Genomic DNA, 20,696 nt, shown 5'->3' on the forward strand with positions numbered 1-20,696 from the left:
GGATTCTTCTTCCGAGGGGAACCCGGATGACGCCACTCCATGGATTGAGTTTTGCTCCCAGGTTCGGACAAAAAAAAAAAAAAATCATGTTTCATCCTGGGTAATGACGCCGTCAGAACACTGTTTCCACTCTTCACCACTCTTGACCTAGCATACATTCCTCTTCAACGTTTTCATTTCTCTTGTCAACCCCAAGCGCACAGTTTTTTCTGTACCCTAGTGACTGTACCAGTGATACTACACTACCCAATGACAAACGAGTCATTCCAGCAAGCTGTCATGTTGTCACACATCCGTCATTTTTAATGATTTGATCAATGGTCTCCTTACTCACATCAGTCACTGCCGTCGATGGTCTACCGCATCGTGGATTGTCCAGTAGAGAGAAGTCACCTTGTTTTAACGTCTGAAACCACCGATGGATACTGCTGCGATCCACTGTATGCTCCCCATAAACAGGGAGCAACTTGCTGTGAAACGATGTGGCAGAGTCATAGCTGGTCTTGAAGAGAAACTCCATCACCGACCGTTGTCGGAAACTGACATCTACTTCACGGTCCATTATGGCTCACCTGTAAATAAAAGAAAATATTTTTATACACCAACTTATAGCTAGATGTTCCAAGTATGTTCACAAAAAAATTCATTCTCCTCCTGCAAAAAATAATAAAATTAGAGATTACTGTGCAAAACTTTTTGAATGCCCTTTTTAGTTGTTAATGTTTGTAAATTTGGCATAGTCAACGTTGACTCTATCAGCCTCCTTGTTAAAATTGTCACAGAAGAATGCAATGGAAGAATGGAAGTGAGTTGATTAAAAAGAAAGATGGCATTGTTGGCTGGGAGGCCCTGAGGCGCTGTTCAGCTGCCCAGACGGAAAGCCTTTTCTTCCTCCATGTAGAAATGCCCATTTCCACCCGGTATATGAGATTTATGTCTTTAGAGCACCTGTTGAGTGTAGGTGTCCGTAGCGGGTGTGCTTATAGTGAGGAGACATGTTTGTCTCGTATGATAAGAAAAGGTGTAGGGTGAAATCTACGCCTAGAACATAGCCTATCCCTCTAAATAATACAACGGAATCCACAGCTTCACATGCTTCACTTCGTGATTTACTGCAGAGAGGTTTGGAATCTGACTCAAGACAAGTCTGATGATCAGCAGCTTTAAACTACCACCTCACGGCCAAGAAGTGGAGGCGAAAATCTCTTCCACCAACAGGGTTCGAACCAAGTACATCTGCGCTGAACTGCTGCACAGGCGTGCCTTAGTGAATTCGGCTACAGAGCCGAATGTAAATTTAAAATGCAGTCATAAATATTTCTTCGACTTCTTCCGGCATAATTCATGACGAAACAGTTTACAGGTGAACGGTCAGATGTCAGTGTCCAGCGGTCACACTGACTTCATCAAGTACGCTGACAAACTGATTGCCTAGGAGCTGGCATAGGGCCTATTGTAGGGGAGATATAACCCCTGCAGGAAGATGTAAGCCCTACGACGGCTCCTAGGCTATCAGTTCGTCAGCACACCTGATGATGGCAATGTAATTGCTTGCTGAAATTTTGTGCCCATTGGAATTGACATCTGGCCGTCCACCTGTGAATTATTACTACAAGTGATATTTAGTTAACATTCCTCTCACACGCACTCCATTTTCCACTCCCATTGCAGACCGTGGTCTTGCATTATCGTGCAGGAATTCGCAACTTGGTACCGTAGTTCAAAAATGGTTCAAATGGCTCTGAGCACTATGGGACTTAACAGCTGAGGTCATCAGTCCCCTAGAACTTAGAACTACTTAAACCTAACTAAGCTAAGGACATCACAAACATCCATGCCCGAGGTAGTATTCGAACCTGCGATTGTAGAGGTCGCGCGGTTCCAGACTGAAGCGCCTAGAACCGCTCGGCCACTACGGCTGGCGGTACCGTAGTCATCAAGGTTATGACGCCATGGGTTTTTACCCCTCTTGCCATATTCTGGCGAGTATTTAGCTTCATTCAACCAGCAAATCAGTCGCATTGTCGTAGCCAATAGCTCTCCACATCTGTCGTTGTTGTTGTGGTCTTCAGTCCTGAGACTGGTTTGATGCAGCTCTCCATGCTACTCTATCCTCCCAGTACCTACTGCAACCTACATCCTTCTGAATCTGCTTAGTGTATTCATCTCTTGGTCTCCCTCTACAATTTTTACCCTCCACGCTGCCCTCCAATACTATATTGGTGATCTCTTGATGCCTCAGAACATGTCCTACCAACCGATCCCTTCTTCTGGTCAACTTGTGCCACAAACTTCTCTTCTCCCCAATCCTATTCAATACTTCCTCATTAGTTACGTGATCTATCCATCTAATCTTCAGCATTCTTCTGTAGCACCACATTTCGAAAGCTTCTATTCTCTTCTTGTCCAAACTATTTATCGTCCATGTTTCACTTCCATACATGGCTACATCCCATACAAATACTTTCAGAAAAGACTTCCTGACACTTAAATCTATACTCGATGTTAACAAATTTCTCTTCTTCAGAAACGCTTTCCTTGCCATTGCCAGTCTACATTTTATATCCTCTCTACTTCGACCATCATCAGTTATTTTGCTCCCCAAATAGCAAAACTCCTTTACTACTTTAAGTGTCTCATTTCCATAATCTAATTCCCTCAGCATCACCCGACTTAATTCGACTACATTCCATTATCCTCGTTTTGCTTTTGTTGATGTTCATCTTATATACCCCTCTCAAGACACTGTCCATTCCATTCAACTGCTCTTCCAAGTCCTTTGCTGTCTCTGACAGAATTGCAATGTCATCGGCGAACCTCAAAGTTTTTACTTCTTCTCCATGAATTTTAATACCTACTCCGAATTTTTCTTTTGTTTCCTTTACTGCTTGCTGAATATACAAATTGAATAACATCGTGGAGAGGCTACAACCCTGTCTTACTCCCTTCCCAACCACTGCTTCCCTTTCATGTCCCTCGACTCTTATAACTGCCATCTGGTTTCTGTACAAATTGTAAATAGCCTTTCGCTCCCTGTATTTTACCCCTGCCACCTTTAGAATTTGAAAGAGAGTATTCCAGTCAACATTGTCAAAAGCTTTCTCTAAGTCTACAAATGCTAGAAACGTAGGTCTGCCTTTCCTTAATCTTTCTTCTAAGATAAGTCGTAAGGTCAGTATTGCCTCACGTGTTCCAGTATTTCTACGGAATCCGAACTGATCTTCCACGAGGTCGGCTTCTACTAGTTTTTCCATTCGTCTGTAAAGAATTCGTGTTAGTATTTTGCATCTGTGGCTTATTAAACTGATTGTTCGGTAATTTTCACATCTGTCAACACCTGCTTTCTTTGGGATTGGAATTATTATATTGTTCTTGAAGTCTGAGGGTATTTCGCCTGTTTCATACATCTTGCTCACCAGATGGTAGAGTTTTGTCAGGACTGGCTCTCCCAAGGCCGTCAGTAGTTCCAATGGAATGTTGTCAACTCCGGGGGCCTTGTTTCGACTCAGGTCTTTCAGTGCTCTGTCAAACTCTTCACGCAGTATCGTATCTCCCATTTCATCTTCATCTACATCCTCTTCCATTTCCATAATATTGTCCTCAAGTACATCGCCCTTGTATAGACCCTCTATATACTCCTTCGACCTTTCTGCTTTCCCCCCTTTGCTTAGAACTGGGTTTTCATCTGAGCTCTTGATGTTCATACAAGTGGTTCTCTTATCTCCAATGGTCTTTTTAATTTTCCTGTAGGCAGTATCTACCCCTAGTGAGATAAGCCTCTACATCCTTACATATGTCCTCTAGGCATCCCTGCTTAGCCATTTTGCACTTCCTGTCGATCTAATTTTTGAGACGCTTGTATTCCTTTTTGCCTGCTTCATTTATTGCATTTTTATATTTTCTCTTTTCATCAATTAAATTCAATATTTCTTCTGTTACCCAAGGATTTCTACTAGCCCTCGTCTTTTTACCTACTTGATCCTCTGCTGCCTTCACTACTTCATCCCTCAAAGTTATCCATTCTTCTTCTACTGTATTTCTTTCCCCCATTCCTGTCAATTGTTCCCTTATGCTCTCCCTGAAACTTTGTACAACCTCTGGTTCTTTCAGTTTATCCAGGTCCCACCTCCTTAAATTCCCACCTTTTTGCAGTTTCTTCAGTTTTAATCTACAGGTCGTAACCAATAGATTGTGGTCAGAGTCCACATGTGCCCCTGGAAATGTCTTACAATTTAATACCTGGTTCCTAAATCTCTGTCTTACCATTATATAATCTATCTGATACCTTTTAGTATCTCCAGGGTTCTTCCATGTATACAATCTTCTTTTATGATTCTTGAACCAAGTGTTAGCTATGATTAAGTTGCGCTCTGTGCAAAATTCTACCAGGCGGTTTCCTCTTTCATTTCTTACCCCCAATCCATATTCACCTACTATGTTTCCTTCTCTCCCTTTTCCTACTCTCGAATTCCAGTCACCCACGACTATTAAATTTTCGTCTCCCTTCACAATCTGAATAATTTCTTTTATCTCATCATACATTTCATCAATTTCTTCATCATCTGCAAAGCTAGTTGGCATATAAACTTGTACTACGGTAGCAGCCATGGGCTTCATCTTGGCCACAATAATGCGTTCACTATGCTGTTTGTAGTAGCTTAGCCGCACTCCTATTTTTTTATTCATTATTAAACCTACTCCTGCATTACCCCTATTTTATTTTGTATTTATAACCCTGTATTCACCTTGACCAAAAGTCTTGTTCCTCCTGCCACCGTTCACTAATTCCCACTATATCTAACTTTAACCTGTCCATTTCCCTTTTTAAGTTTTCTAACCTACCTGCCGATTAAGGGATCTGACATTCCACACTCCGATCCGTAGAACGCCAGTTTTCTTTCTCCTGATAACGACATCCTCTTGAGTAGTCCCCGCCCGGAGATCCGAATGGGGGACTATTTTACCTCCGGAATATTTTACCCAAGAGGACGCCATCATCATTTAATCATACAGTAAAGCTGCATGCCCTCGGGAAAAATTACGGCCGTAGTTTCCCCTTGCTTTCAGCCGTTCGCAGTACCAGCACAGCAAGGCCGTTTTGGTTATTGTTACAAGGCCAGATCAGTCAATCATCCAGACTGTTGCCCTTGCAACTACTGAAAAGGCTGCTGCCCCTCTTCAGGAACCACACGTTTCTCTGACCTCTCAACAGATACCCCTCCGTTGTGGTTGCACCTACGGTACGGCTATCTGTATCGCTAAGGCACGCAAGCCTCCCCCACCAACGGCAAGGTCCATGGTTCATGGGGGTGGGGTGGGGGGAGTGGCTCCACATCTAGAGTCCACAAATTGGAGATGTATAGATCTCCAGAATCGCTAGTTCTCGGGACATTTCACTAGGTCGTCTACGAACATGTTGGTGATGGTGTTGGTACCACGAACAGAAGCGAGACTCACCACTGATCACCACAGAATGCTACTTACTGTCCCAGTTCACTATGGCTCTACCATAATGGATGTATCTGTGGTCTGTGGTATAGTGTCATGATAAACAACGCGGTCTCAACACAGCTTTGAGAAATTTCTCCAGGAAGACCCATGCCTAACTTTCTAGCGGCATGTCGATATGATGATCCCATATTCAACCTTTCTCAGAGTTCAAAGCTGCATGTGTACGCCCTATGGGTGTGCTGTGTTGCGATCACCCGAAAAGATTCGGTAACGTTAGACACTTCCAGTAACCATAATCTACTCACACTATTCTGCATCTGTAGGTACTTTTCCTGTAGCAAAAATAAGCTCGCATAAGGATGACATTTTAATCAACACTACCCACAGAAATGGAAATACTGGAGTATCACTGTGGTAGCATACGATCAAGGTGTTCGCCGTGTCAAACATTTCATTTCCGTCAGTTGGTCAGTGCGTCATTTTGGAGGTGGCTAGACCTATTGAACGTTCGTATGACCATAAACCTTGAAGTTCTAATGTTACATCACTCACAAACGAAGTCTCTATTCTCGAACAGGAATTCGCTATTTCAATTGTCTTTAGAGGTTTTACGTATCACCGTGATTAAGATGGTAAAACCATTCGATTGTGGTACTCTTGGTTTGCCCACTAGCAGACTTAAAAAATGAACACGAGATTCCTCGACAAAATGCATGAAAGAATATGCAGAAGCGCAATATGCACATTTGGCGAAAGCAATATCTTGACAATCCTCAGAATAACATTTTTGAGCCGCAAAATCAAATGCCAGTTGAATTACGTTCTTGAATTCAGCAAGATATGCGGGAGTATTGTACCCGCTTCTTGCCAGTAATACTGAAGCCTACCGGTAGGGTGATACTTCCAAATGTATGTCTGGTGGAAGCTTGTCTTCAATAATCTTATTGAAAGTCCAACATCTATTGTATAACTATGAGTTATACTGTGTGCAAACTAGACCAAAGCTGCTATTGATTTTTTCCCTCTTTTAGATAGTGTCACACTAAAAGTTAGTTCATAGTTAAATCCACTTTGATCAGTGCTCGAAATGCAGTGTGGCTGTATGTGCAAATTTGCAGTTTTCTGGTTTATTTCTTCGACAAAACAGGCTCCAGAATGTCTTGGTCTTTCTGTACATCTCTGGCTGTCGTGAAAGCAATGATATGTCTACGGTACATTCTGTATTCTTTCTGGAGACATGCTATGAAAGCTGCAGAAGATTTAATCTTCGTGTGCCCAACTTCTCTTGCTTTTAGCATTTCCTAGTGTCAGGTGCCAGGAATGGACACAATTTTCTTCGTTGCTTTACTATGTCAGGCTGGTATAGGATCTGTTGTTTTATTTCCAGTTCTTTGAGAGCCTTCTCGGTCAAAATGGATGTTAATTACGTGTTTTTTTCTCTACATAATCAAATATTACTTTGATATTCGGCGGGCTTCTTGTAAATGGATGTCTATTCAATAACGAGTTGTAGGTCGTAACTTTAGGTGGAGGTGTATGGTAATCGTCACATACACGTTGAAGACGTTCTCTCGAAAATTTTGTCAATGTACTAACAGTATTAGATTTCTTTTCTGTTGAGGATTCATAGATGACAAAATATTTAAAACGTTGCAAACATTAATAGTTTCGTTCATTTTTGCTGTATCTGTATGACAGTTCAGAGACGCGTATACTACATACGTCAGCTACTTGCTGAGATAACTGACTGTCGTCCTAACCACCATTTCCCCCCCCCCCCCCCCTCCCTCCCGCAATCCTCCTTGACTGCAAGCGGTGTTGTGTACACGAGAGGAGAGACGTGCCTTATCAGTATGAGTTCTGTCTGAAAATTGTTTGGCCAAACACGAAGTGTGTTCATAAAGAATTGAAAGAACAGAACGAAGGAGGAACGACAGGGTGACGGACGAAAATATTGCCCAAATTCAGGATTTTTTCCTCCATACTGGAATGTACTAGATAAATGGGGTTTTGCTGCAACGAATAAAACCATACATTGAAGTTTTCATTGGTATTTTCTTATTGAAAAAAATTAATATCTTCACTGTGTAATTTGATTTTCCCGAAGCAGCTCTGAAAGGAGGTAGATCGACGGTAGTCGCTGTAACTTCGGTTGTGGTTATCGGAAACATGAAACTGACGTATCACCTTGATTCTTACAGATGTAATTTTAGTTCGTCGCAGGGATTTGAAAAAAGGCGAAATTATAGATATTTGAAAAAAACCATTTTTGGACGCCTCTTTTTTTTTGGCCCGAAAAAATTACTAAATATCAACATAAAAAATCGGCTACAATTTGCTTCAAGGGAGACGATAAATCATTAAAATCGGGTGGAAAATGTAGCGTGGGCAACGGCAAATGCCGAAAAAAAAAGGTTTTGACAAAAACACATTTAAATTTTGATAAGTATTTTTCATATAGAAAAGAGGCAAAGCTTGAACTTGCGGGATACCATCGATGCCTGGTTCATAGTAACCGTCGCCCCGGCTAGTGGATGGCCGCTTTCTACTACTTTCACCTGAGGAGTGCTCATTTTCCTCCTCAAAGCCCTTTTCGTCGCTGACCGCACCGCCGCTGGCGTCTCTATGTTCGCAGAATCGGCGCGTTTCATCGCCGATTTTGATTTGAAGTGCATTGGCCACGTGCATTAATGCAGTATGACCTGCACTGAATAGACATACGGCCAAATTTGAATCAGCGTTGACAATTTCGCTTCGGCTGTATGTAATTTTTGGAGCGTATCTCCAAATGAGACTATTGAAGCTTTTTTTTCACATTTTGAGTAGAACCTCCCAAACAACGCTCCAGGAAATCAAGTTTACTCAAATTTTTCATCATTAGAATCAGCCCCAAACATCTCACGGACGCAGCGAAGGGAGCGTGAGCACGGAACCGGTTCTCTAACGGCGAGGCGTGCCGTGCTCGCTCGGCTTCAAACGCTCAAACAATCGTTACTTTTTGGAGTCCGATCGTAATATTTTGGAGAATAATTCTTCAATGTATATACGTTCGAATTCCGTAATAAAAAAGTTTCGAGTGTCTTCGACCGTCACGCTGTTCTTCCCCCTTAGTGAAATTTCGTATTCCTCAACAGTGAATAAAGGAGCACGGCCTGGGAGCGGAACTGAGCCCCTCGCCCGCTGCCGGGCCCCTATTGCGGGCAGTCGGGCTTTGGCGCGGGGAGGCAGAGGCTGGTCTCGCGTCACGGCGACGCAGGCCGGCAGGCCGGCAGGCGGGCTCCCGGTCCGAACCAAAATAGCCCCGCAACCAGAGTTACGGGCGGCAGCGCCCCGCCCTGCCCAGGCCGGGGTCTTCGCCCGTTAATTTGTGCCCGCGGCGCGCACATCGCACAAAAATCTGATCCCGCCGCGCCGCGGCGCTGGCAACGCTCCTCCTTTCGAAAGCCTATGCACCGCTCTTTCGACACGCACTTGGCAAAAACAGCCGCAGAGCGGAAATAACTTCCGCATGCAGTCTGGTACGTTTTCGAGTCTTTCACAGTCTGGCTAAGGAGACTCGACAGTAAAGTGACAGCGGAGACTACTGAAGGAAGTGGTTGTTACAGTAAAAAGGTAGCCTACCTCGTATTTCCATTCTAGAGCTATAAACTAAGAGAAAGTTGCAAGCAAGTAAAAAGAAACGGGATGTGTTATCGAGCCGCCTAAGAGTTTTCTTCCTTCCCATACAATGGTTGCTTTCCACGCTTTGGTTCAAAATGGCTCTGAGCACTATGGGACTTAACTTCCGAGGTTATCAGCCCCCTAGAACATAGAACTACTTAAACCTAACTAACCTAAGGACATCACACACATCCACGCCCGAGGCAGGTTTCTAACCTGCGACCGTAGCGGTCGCGCGGAGCCACACTGTAGCGCCTAGAACCGCTTGGTCACTTCGGCCGGCTTTCCACGCTTTGAATGGTGTCTCTGCTGAGTGTTGCTCACTGTAATGCGGGCTTGTATAGAGTGGTTAATGTTTTCGTGTTTATTTTCAAAGAATACCGTCAAGAATTAATTTTATTTAGTAGCGATTCATGAAGAACATTAACACATTTACTCACACTATGTAAGCGTGGAAGTAGTTGCCAGGGAGTAACTGATAAAATGGAAATGTCGTGTGGCTAGGGCCTCCCGTCGGGTAGACCGTTCGCCTGGTGCAGGTCTTTCGATTTGACGCCACTTCGGCGACCTGCGCGTCGATGGGGATGAAATGATGATGATTAGGACAACACAACACCCAGTCCCTGAGCGGAGAAAATCTCCGATCCAGCCGGGAATCGAACCCGGGCCCTTGGGATTGACAGTCTGTCACGCTGACCAGTCAGCTACCGAGGCGGACTGGAGTAACTGATGAAATCATAACCAATTTCCTTTTAACAAATGGGAATTTTATTCACTTTAATAGTGCCTAAAAGCATTTTTTAAAAGAAACTATATTTTTTAAGGAAACAGATTTAAAATTATAATCAGAAAACACCCTCCAAATATCACAATTTATTCAGAGGCAGAAAGGAACAAGTTTTGACTGTATGAGCTTTCGGACAGAGAACCTTACCGCTCCCTTTTGACACGGCCGTAGTTACGACCGCTCACAACAGCCTCTGAAAGACTACACTGGTGCAAATCTGCAACACACCAGATAACTTTAAACTAAGAGTTTTAACAATTTACGCAAGTCTTCTGGTAAACCTTCCGGGATGTAAGGTTGTGGTCCATGAAACTCTTCAGCTCCTAACGTCTCGTCCAGAGCTGCGCTGGACATCTTCAGAGGGGTGTTTCTCCTCCGGTGAGTCTTGCCAGAAATGGTGGGCGACTGCTTCACACTACGAGCTGCGGCGCGCTCTTCAAAACAACAATTTTTACCACGGGTCAGTGTGGTTATGGTGACGAGGGATGGGAGAGGATAAAACCTAATACCGTACTCAATAAAGAAATTTCGGACATTTAGCTGCAGTATGGCGCTGATCGAACTCAACGGCGAGAAATGAAAATTTGTGCCCCCATCAGACCCAAATCTCCGTATGCAGCACACTGCAGAGTAGGGCCGCTGTCTATTATTCCACTTGCCCGCAGCTTAGCTGTAATCCCGCGACCGTTCGGATCTCTTGAGCATCTGCACTGAAATATCGTAACGCCGCCTGGCGTGTATATTACACATCTACATAGACAAAAAAAAATCGCAACACTAAAAAGTAATTAATGTCGGGCACCGAAATTTCAGGACTACATTTGGCTAGGTAACGTGTTTTAGCGATTAACGTTGCAAGATCACAGGTTAATGTGAGCACGAGATATGTCACTGCAAATGTCAAATGCTGATGTATTAATAAATTATGTAACAACCAGAATGTTCAATGCAAGCATGCAAAGGTGCATGTGTTGTGTTGTGCAGGTGTCTGATGTCAGTACGTGGGATGTTGCACTTGCTCAGTCAACACAGGGACGGTTAATCCTGTTTTGCGGATGACTCCGGAATTGTCGTTCAACGATGTCTCACAAGTGCTCGATTGCAGCAAGACCTGGTGGTCGAGCAAGCCAAGGCAACATGTCGACACTCTTTAGGACATGTTGGGTTACAGCCGGCCGCAGTGGCCGAGCGGTTCTAGGCGCTTCAGTTCGAAACCGCGCAACTGCTACGGTCCAGGTTCGAATCCTGCCTCGCGTATGGATGTGCGTGATGTCCTTAGGTTAGTTAGATTTCAGTAGTTCTAAGTTCTAGGGGACTGATGACCTGAGATATTAAGTCCCATAGTGCTCAGAGCCATTTGAACCATTTGTTGGGTTACAAGAGCGGCGTGTGGGTGAGCGTTATCCTGTTGGAAAAGACCTTCTGAATCATGAATGGCAGGACAACATGTCGATTCACCAGTCTAATGCAGTAACGATGCCCGCGAGAGTGATCCTGCTGTCATACGAAATCTCACCCCAGACCACAACTCCTGGTGTAGGTTCTGTGCACGCACACAGGTTGGTCGCAGGCTCTCAATTGGACCGTTTCTAACCAACACACGGCCGTCACAGGCACCGAGTAAGAACCAGATCTCTACCCTATCATCCAATAAGCTCTCTCTTGACACCAATGAAGTCGCAGTGGGCGGTGGTTTGGCGTCAGGGGGTTGCACGTTACAGGGCGTCTGGCTCGCAGCTGTCAAAAGTAACCAATGCGTGACAGATCGCTGTGTCCCTACGGTGCTCACATTGCTGGCGCAGATGCAGGACGATGCGCCAGACCCATAGCCTTACTACTGCCGGTAGTGCCACGTAGCCCTCTGGAGGCTGCTCTTCCTGCGACCGTACATTTTAGTGACCACCGCTGCCAGCAATCGTGTACGGTGGCTGCCTTCCTGCCAGGTCTTTCTGTAATATCACAAAAGTCACATCCAGCTTATCGTATCCCTATTACACGACCTCTTTCAAATTTAGTGAGCTGTTGATAATGGCTTCTCAGTCGTCTTAAAGGTATTTTTGATGAACATCAACTTAAAACGGCCAGTCTCAAAGGTAACTAAGGTTCATGACCGCTGCAGAACGTACACTACTGACCATTAAAATTGCTACATCACGAAGATGACGCGCTACAGACGCGAAATTTAACCGACAAGAAGAAGATGCTGTGATATGCAAATAACTAGCTTTTCAGAGCATTAACACAAGGTTGGCGCCGGTGGCGACACCTACAACGTGCTGAGATGAGGAAAGTTTCCGAGCGATTTCTCATGCACAAACAGCAGTCGACCGGCGATGCCTGGTGAAACGTTGTTGTGATGCCTCGTGTATGGGGGAGAAATGCGTACCATCACGTTTCCGACTTTGATAAAGGCTGCATTGTAACCTATCGCGATTGCGGTTTATGGTATCGCGGCATTGCTGCTCGCGTTGGTCGAGATCCAATGACTGTTAGCAGAATATGGAATCGCTGGGTTCAGGAGGGTAATACGGATCGCCGTGCTGGATCACAACAGTGTCGTATCACTAGCAGTCGAGATGACAGGCATCTTATCCGCATGGCTGTAACGGATCGTGCAGCCACGTCTCGATCCCTGAGTCAACAGATGGGGACGTTTGCAAGACAACAACCATCTGCACGAACAGTTCGACGACGTTTGTAACAGCATGGACTATCAGCTCGGAGACCATCGCTGCGGTTATCCTTGACGCTGCATCACAGACAGGAGCGCCTGCGATGGTGTACTCAACGACGAACCTGGGTGCCCGAATGGTAAAACGGCATTTTTTCGGATGAATCCAGGTTCTGTTTACAGCATCACGATGGTCGCATCCGTGTTTGGCGATATCGCGGTGAACGCACATTGGAAGCGTGTATTCGTCATCGCCATGCTGTCGTATCACCCGGCGCGATGGTATGGGGTGCCATTGGTTACACGTCTCGGTCACCTCTTGTTCGCATTGACGGCTCTTTGAACAGTGGACGTTACATTTCAGATGTGTTGCCACCCGTGGTTCTACCCTTCATTCGATCCCTGCGAAACCCTACATTTCAGCAGGATAATGCACGACCGCATGTTGCAGGTCCTGTACGGGCCTTTCTGTATACAGAAATTGATCGACTCCTGCCCTGACCAGCACATTCTCCAAATCTCTCACCAATTGAAAACGTCTGGTCAATGGTGACCGAGCAACTGGCTCGACACAATATACCAGTCACTACTCTTGATGAACTGTGGTATCGTGTTGAAGCTGCATGGGCGCTGTACCTGTACATGCCATCCGAGATCTGTTTGACTCAATGCCCTGGCGTATCAAGGCCGTTATTACGGCCAGAGGTGGTTGTTCTGGGTACTGATTTCTCAGGATCTATGCACACATATTGCGTCAAAATGCAATCACATGTCAGTTCTAGTATAATGTATTTGCCCAATGAATACCCGGTTATCATCTGCATGTTTTCTTGGCGTAGCAATTTTATGGCCAGTAGGGTATTTAAACCAAATTTGTTTCGAATCCTCATATGGCGCTACTCGTGCCACTTTTACGCGACTGGCACGAAATTTGAATAGACGTCGTCTACCATACGTAGGAAAACACACACCAACTTTAGTTCATCGTGCACAATTTGTTCTTGCTGCTTTTTCTGTCATATTAAGAAACTGCATGCTAATCGTGATAATGAAGAAGAAAGATAGGAAAATGACTATTAAGAAACAAGAGCAGTTGGAGGGGTCCGTGACTAATAGGAACAACACATATATTACGGAAACCGTGATATTGTCAATGTTGGTTTCTTAGTATGCTTGTGACAGAATTATTGCTCTCCTTATGATCTGAAGTATGTCGGTGCATTTGAAACTGGTAGTTTCTAACTGAAATTATATGTAATTGTGCCTAAAGAGAAACCATTAAAGTGGTTTGTCGTTAGGTACAGTCACATATAACTTATCGTTCCAGTTAAGTCGGAACTGATCAGAAGCCAGAGAGCACTATATTTATCACCTCTTACAACCCAAGCAGAACAGAGTGAGCTGAGTTAATGACAGGACCGTGTTTTGACCACTCGGTGGAAATGGGTAAATGTTACCATAGCTAAGCCAAACGTGTACGATGTATAAGGTCAATGCCAAACGAAGCCTGCTCCTGCAACACGAGGTAGTATGAAAGACAGTACAAACAGTTATGGTGGTGTTTCGTTTTTTTTTTTTTTTTTTTTCATAAGTCTGCTGACTGGTTTGATGCGGCCCGCCACGAATTCCTTTCCTGTGCTAACCTCTTCATCTCAGAGTAGCACTTGCAACCTACGTCCTCTATTATTTGCTTGACGTATTCCAATCTCTATCTTCCTCTACAGTTTTTGCCCTCTACAGCTCCCTCTAGTACCATGGAAGTCATTCCCTCATGTCTTGGCAGATGTACCATCATCCTGTCCCTTCTCCTTATCAGTGTTTTCCACATATTCCGTTCCTCTCCGATTCTGCGTAGAACCTTCTCATTCCTTACCTTATCAGTCCACCTAATTTTCAGCATTCGTCTATAGCACCACATCTCAAATGCTTCGATTCTCTTCTGTTCCGGTTTTCCCACAGTCCATGTTTCACTACCATACAATGCTGTACTCCAGACGTACATCCTCAGAAATTTCTTCCTCAAATTAAGGCCGGTATTTGATATTAGTAGACTTCTCTTGGCCAGAAATGCCTTTTTTGCCATAGCGACTCTGCTTTTGATGTCCTCCTTGCTCCGTCCGTCATTGGTTATTTTACTGCCTAGGTAGCAGAATTCCTTAACTTTCATTGACTTCGTGACCATCAATCCTGATGTTAAGTTTCTCGCTGTTCTCATTTCTACTACTTCTCATTACCTTCGTCTTTCACCGATTTACTCTCAAACCATACTGTGTACTCATTAGACTGTTCATTCCGTTCAGCAGATCATTTAATTCTTCTTCACTTTCACTCAGGATAGCAATGTCATCAGCGAATCGTATCATTGATATTCTTTCACCTTGTATTTTAATTCCACTCCTGAACCTTTCTTTTATTTCCATCATTGCTTCCTCGATGTGCAGATTGAAGAGTAGGGGCGAAAGGCTACAGCCTTGTCTTAAACCCTTCTTAATACGAGCACTTCGTTCTTGATCGTCCACTCTTATTATTCCCTCCTGGTTGTTGTACATATTGTATATGACCCCTACTTTTATCAGAATCTCAAACAGCTTGCACCATTTTATATTGTCGAACGTTTTTTCCAGGTCGACAAATCCTATGAAAGTGTCTTGATTTTTCTTTAGCCTTGCTTCCATTATTAGCCGTAACGTCAGAATTGCCTCTCTCGTCCCTTTACTTTTCCTAAAGCCAAACTGATCGTCACCTAGCGCATTCTCAATTTTCTTTTCCATTCTTCTGTATATTATTCTTGTAAGCAGCTTCGATGCATGTGCTGTTAAGCTGATTGTGCGATAATTCTCGCACTTGTCAGCTCTTGCCGTCTTCGGAATTGTGTGGATGATGCTTTTCCGAAAGTCAGATGGTATGTCGTCAGACTCATATATTTTACACACCAACGTGAATAGTCGTTTTGTTGCCACTTCCCCCAATGATTTTAGAAATTCTGATGGAATGTTATCTATCCCTTCTGCCTTATTTGACCGTAAGTCCTCCAAAGCTGTTTTAAATTCCGATTCTAATACTGGATCCCCTATCTCTTCTAAATCGACTCCTGTTTCTTCTTCTATCACATCAAACAAATCTTCACCCTCATAGAGGCTTTCAATGTATTCTTTCCACCAATCTGCTCTCTCCTCTGCATTTAACAGTGGAATTCCCGTTGCACTCTTAATGTTACCACCGTTGCTTTTAATGTCACCAAAGGTTGTTTTGGCTTTCCTGTATGCTGAGTCTGTCCTTCCGACAATCATATCTTTTTCGATGTCTTCACATTTTTCCTGCAGCCATTTCGTCTTAGCTTCCCTGCCCTTCCTATTTATTTCATTCCTCAGCGACTTGTATTTCTGTATTCCTGATTTTCCCGGAACGTGTTTGTACTTCCTCCTTTCATCAATCAACTGAAGTATTTCTTCTGTTACCCATGGTTTCTTCGCAGCTACCTTCTTTGTACCTATGTTTTCCTTCCCAACTTCTGTGATGGCCCTTTTTGGATATGTCCATTCCTCTTCAACTGTACTGCCTACTGCGCTATTCCTTATTGCTGTATCTATAGCGTTAGAGAACTTCAAACGTATCTCGTCATTCCTTAGTACTTCCGTATCCCACTTCTTTGCGTATTGATTCTTCCTGACTAATGTCTTGAACTTCAGCCTACTCTTCATCACTACTATATTGTGATCTGAGTCTATATCTGCTCCTGGGTACGCCTTGCAATCCAGTATCTGATTTCGGAATCTCTGTCTGACCATGATGTAATCTAATTGAAATCTTCCCGTATCTCCCGGCCTTTTCCAAGTATACCTCCTCCTCTTGTGATTCTTGAACAGGGTATTCGCTATTACTAGCTGAAACTTGTTACAGAACTCAATTAGTCTTTCTCCTCTTTCATTCCTCGTCCCAAGCCCATATTCTGCTGTAACCTTTTCTTCTACTCCTTCCCCTACAACTGCATTCCAGTCGGCCATGACTATTAGATTTTCGTCCCCCTTTTCATACTGCATTAGCCTTTAAATATCCTCATACACTTTCTCTATCTGTTCATCTTCAGCTTGCGACTTCGGCATGTATACCTGAACTATCGTTGTCGGTGTTGGTCTGCTGTCGATTCTGATTAGAACAACCCACTCACTGAACTGTTCACAGCAACACACCCTCTGCCCTACCTTCCTATTCATAACGAATCCTACACCTGTTATACCATTTTCTGCTGCTGTTGATATTACCCGATACTCATCTGACAAAAAATCGTTGTCTTCCTTCCACTTCACTTCACTGGCCCCTACTATATCTAGATTGAGCCATTGCATTTCCCTTTTCAGATTTTCTAGTTTCCCTACCACGTTCAAGCTTCTGACATTCCACGCCCCGACTCGTAGAACGTTATCCTTTCGATGATTATTCAATCTTTTTCTCATGGTGACCTCCCCCTTGGCAGTCCCCTTCCGGAGATCCGAATGGGGGACTATTCCGGAATCTTTTGCCGATGGAGAGATCATCATGACACTTCCTCAATTACAGGCCACATGTCCTGTGGATACACGTTACGTGTCTTTAATGCAGTAGTTTCCATTGCCTTCTGCATCCTCATGTCGTTGATCATTGCTGATTCTTCCGCCTTTAGGGGCAATTTCCCACCCCTAGGACAAGAGAGTGCCCTGAAACTCTATCCGCTCCTCCGCCCTCTTTGACAAGGCCGTTGGCAGAATGAGGCTGACTTCTTACGCCGGAAGTCTTCGCCCGCCAATGCTGATTATTTATCAAAATTTAGGCAGTGGCGGGGATCGAACCCGGGACCGAATACGTTTTGATTACGCTACCCCTAGACCACGGGTACCCTGGTGTATCTTATCGGGAAAAATTGGAAGACTCCACATCATACAGGTACTGCATCCCGAAAGAGGTCTGCGTCTCTCAGGGTGCATCCACGTCTGTTACTCGAACTTTCTCTTTATCATGTATCACTCAGCAGAGAAAAATTAAGAACTATAAAACCTCTGCTAACTTCGTCAGAGGACTCGATACACAGGGTGTTACAAAAAGGTACGGACAAACTTTCAGGAAACATTCCTCACACACAAATAAAGAAAAGATGTTTTGTGGACATGTGTCCGGAAACGCTTAATTTCCATGTTAGAGCTCATTTTAATTTCGTCAGTATGTACTTCCTCGATTCACCGCCAGTTGGCCCAATTGAAGGAAGGTAACGTTGACTTCGGTGCTTGTGTTGACATGCGACTCATTGCTCTACAGTACTAGCATCAAGCACATCAGTACGTAGCATCAATAGGTTAGTGTTCATCGCGAACGTGGTTTTGCAGTCAGTGCAATGTTTACAAATGCGGAGTTGGCAGATGCCCATTTGATGTATGGATTAGCACGGGGCAATAGCCGTGGCGCGGTACGTTTGTGTCGAGACAGATTTCCAGAACGAAGGTGTCCCGACAGGAAGACGTTCGAAGCAATTGATCGGCGTCTTAGGGAGCACGGAACATTCCAGCCTATGACTCGCGACTGGGGAAGACCTAGAACGACGAGGACACCTGCAGTGGACGAGGCAATTCTTCGTGCAGTTGACGATAACCCTAATGTCAGCGTCAGAGAAGTTGCTGCTGTACAAGGTAACGTTGACCACGTCACTGTATGGAGAGTGCTACGGGAGAACCAGTCGTTTCCGTACCATGTACAGCGAGTGCAGGCACTGTCAGCAGCTGATTGGCCTCCACGGGTACACTTCTGCGAATGGTTCATCCAACAATGTGTCAATCCTCATTTCAGTGCAAATGTTCTCTTTACGGATGAGGCTTCATTCCAACGTGATCAAATCGTAAATTTTCACAATCAACATGTGTGGGCTGACGAGAATCCGCACACAATTGTACAATCACGTCATCAACACAGATTTTCTGTGAACGTTTGGGCAGGCATTGTTGGTGATGTCTTGATTGGGCCCCATATTCTTCCACCTACGCTCAATGGAGCACGTTATCGTGATTTCATACGGGATACTCTACCTGTACTGCTAGAACATGTGCCTTTACAAGTACGACACAACATGTGGTTCATGCGCGATGGACTTCCTGCACATTTCATTCGAAGTTTTAGTACGCTTCTCAACAACAGATTCGGTGACCGATGGTTTGGTAGAGGCGGACCAATTCCATGGCCTCCACGCCCTCCTGACCTCAACCCTCTTGACTTTCATTTATGGGGGCATTTGAAAGCTCTTGTCTACGCAACCCCGGTACCAAATGTAGAGACTCTTCGTGCTCGTATTGTGGACGGCTGTGATACAACACGCCATTCTCCAGGGCTGCATCAGCGCATCGCGGATTCCATTCGGCGGAGGGTGGATGCATGTATCCTCGCTAACGGAGGATATTTTGAACATTTCCTGTAACAAAGTGTTTGAAGTCACTCTGGAACGTTCTGTTGCTGTGTGTTTCCATTACATGATTCATGTGGTTTGAAGAGAAGTAATAAAATGAGCTCTAACATGGAAAGTAAGCGTTTCCGGACGCATGTCCACATAACATATTTTCTATCTTTGTGTGTGAGGAATGTTTCCTGAAAGTTTGGCCGTACCTTTTTGTAACACCCTGTATATAGGATGATCCATTGATAGTGACCGGGCCAAATATCTCACGAAATAAGCATCAAACGAAAAAACTACACAGAACGAAACTCATCTAGCTTGAAGGGGGAAACCAGATGGCGCTATGATTGGCCCGCCAGATGGCGCTGCCATAGGTCAAACGGATATCAACTGCGGTTTTTTTTAAATAAGAACCCCCATTTTTATTACATATTCGTGCAGTACGTAAAGAAATATGAATGTTTAAGCTGGACCACTTTTTTCGCTTTGTGATAGATGTCACTGTAATAGCCACAAACGTGTAAGTACGTGGTATCACTTTAGATCCCGCCAGTGCGGACGGTATTTGCTTCGTGATACAATACCCGTTTTAAAACGGACCGTTTACCAATTGCGGAAAAGGTCGATATCGTGTTGCTGTATGGCTATTGTGATCAAAATGCCTAACGGGAGTGTGCTATGTATGCTGCTCGGTATCCTGGTCGACATCATCCAAGTGTGCGGACCATTCGCCGGATAGGTACCTTATTTAAGGAAACAGGAAGTGTTCAGCCACATGTGAAACGTCAACCACGACCTGCAACAAATGATGATGCCCAAGTAGGTGTTTTACCTGCTGTCGCGGCTAATCCGCACATCAGTAGCAGACAAATTGCGACCGAATCGGGAATCTCAAAAACGTCGGTGTTGAGTGGAATGTCGTTACACGTACTGCCAAATGCATTGAGGTTGACTGACATCATTTTGAGCATTTATTGCATTAATGTGGTGTTTACAGGTAATCACGCTGTAACAGGATGCCTTCTCAGAAATGATAAGGGACATGTATCACATTGGAACAACCGACGTAAAATGTTCAAAGAGACCTACGTTCTGTATTTTAATTTAAAAAACCTACCTGTTATCAACTGTTCGTCTAAAATTGTGAGCCATATGTTTGTGACTATTACAGTGCCATCTATCACAAAGCTAAAAAAATGGTCCAACTAAGACATTCATATATTTCTTTACGTACTACACAAATGTGTAATAAAAAGTGGGGGTTCCTAGTTAAAGAAAACGCAGTTGATATCCGTTTGGCATATCTCAGCGCCATCTAGCGGGCCAACCATAGCGCCATCTGAGTTCCCCCTTCAAGCTAGACGAGTTTCGTCTTTGTAGTTTTTTCGTTTGACGCTTATTTCATGAGATATTTGGCCCGGTCACGATCAATGGACCACCCTGTATACACATCGAAAACAAATACCGTCTCTGTGCTGGCATCGAACATATGCGCCGACCCCCATTAAATATACAGATATTGATCCATTGTTGTATGTGGCCAGTGAGCGAAGTCGCTTGCACAGACCAGTGTAAAGTTTCATAGCCTGCGCCGCGGAAGGACCATATCCCACACACTACCAGTCGCAAGAGAGGGTCGCTACTCTGTTATTTGGTACATTGTTTTCTGCGCTGTAACACGCTTTGTACACTGCCATACATTTTGTTTTTTCTGT

This window comes from Schistocerca piceifrons, chromosome 3 (assembly GCF_021461385.2).
Source record: "Schistocerca piceifrons isolate TAMUIC-IGC-003096 chromosome 3, iqSchPice1.1, whole genome shotgun sequence".
Taxonomy (NCBI): Eukaryota; Metazoa; Arthropoda; class Insecta; order Orthoptera; family Acrididae; genus Schistocerca; species Schistocerca piceifrons.